Here is a 1,290-nt window from a genome sequence, read left to right as displayed (position 1 = left end):
ACAAACGCGATCGAAACGGCAGAGAACAGATTCCATGAGGCAAGCAGTTCTCTTGGCTCCTGGCAGGGGGCACTCATGATCCCAGACATCAGTTTTGTGACTTCACAACTGCAGAATGACAGCAAGTTAGCCATACAGTAAATACGTAAAGTACAGCGATATATTTTTCTCCTCTCTTCCGACGTCAGCATGGATGACTACATTTCTACACTTAACAGTTTTCTAAAGTGGATTTTCAATTGAAGCAGGAATTAACTAAAGGAAAACCAACACCGGAGCTGAAAGTTTTGCGTTGAGACAGACTGATGATACTCAAACGGAGTAGTATACAAGAAAAGACATGTCGAGGATAAACTTGGCTTTGGATGAACGGATATTTTTGTGCAGAATTGTCGGTGCCTGGATTTCATTAAGTAAAGGTAAGACGGCAATAACATGTTTTTGCTTAGTTTTTTTAATGAAATGTGTGCTCTACCACAGCAATCATTTATTAATAAAACATTACACCTAAAACATACTAAATGTTCTGTTCTGTGTGCAAAATTCTTTGACAAGCTGTGTTTTCTGTGTAGTTTTTGAGGTTTTTCTGTGTCTAGATCTGTTTTCCCCTGAGTCTCTGTCTTCCCTGTTGATCGTTCCCAGCTGTGTCTAGTTCCCTGATTACCCTCCCTGTGTATTTAAACCCACCTGTTGGGTCCTCGTCTATTGTTCGTCGTTTGCACCGTCTCCGTTGACGCTGTCACAGTCGAACTAGATGGTAATATGTCGGCCTCAGCTCTTCTTCTTCTTCTTCTTGGTTTTTATTGGCGGTTGACAACAAACTTTCAGTAGCATTACCGCCACTTACTGGTATGGAGTGTGGTATATTTTTACTTCATACCTAATCCCTACAATAATTTCTGACTAAACATACACTCACAAATACACACCTACTTATATAACCTTACTTGCATATAGCTTTATATACCACTCTTTGTTATTCTTTACACATTCACAACCATCTTACTCTACTCAGATTCTATGAAATAACTTTTTTTTAAGAGACCGAATAATTATTTGAATGTCTACTCCCCAAATCCCTCCTCAAAAAATCTGTTAAATTAAACCTTTCTTGAATACCTTCACACTCTCTCAACATGCATCTTCTCTCTTCTTCATATTTATGGCACTCTAAAATAACATGCCCTATTGTTTCAAACTTCTCACAATATTCACACTTTCCAGTTTTATGCTTCTGTATTTTAAAGAGTGAATAATTAAGCCCTGTATGCCTGAACCTTAACCTTGTTA

At 38.1% G+C, this 1,290-nt stretch overlaps 1 protein-coding gene across 2 annotated transcripts in view; it reads left to right on the top strand.

Moving 5' to 3' along the window:
* The first annotated feature begins 335 nt into the window (after nucleotides 1–335).
* Nucleotides 336–1,290, top strand: part of LOC108167109 (endogenous retrovirus group PABLB member 1 Env polyprotein-like) — a 62,033-nt gene continuing 61,078 nt past the window's right edge. Inside the window, exon 1 of one of the 2 annotated variants that reach the window (XR_001777511.1) lies at nucleotides 336–419. The gene's annotated coding sequence lies outside the window, so the exon portion shown is untranslated. The remainder of the gene's footprint in view (nucleotides 420–1,290) is intronic. The other variant, XM_017310113.1, reaches the window with a different exon arrangement.

Source organism: Poecilia reticulata, linkage group LG17 (assembly GCF_000633615.1).
Source record: "Poecilia reticulata strain Guanapo linkage group LG17, Guppy_female_1.0+MT, whole genome shotgun sequence".
In the NCBI taxonomy this organism is placed as follows: Eukaryota; Metazoa; Chordata; class Actinopteri; order Cyprinodontiformes; family Poeciliidae; genus Poecilia; species Poecilia reticulata.
The sequence above is the reverse complement of the archived record's forward strand: the minus strand, read 5'-3'. Positions and strand labels throughout refer to the sequence as shown.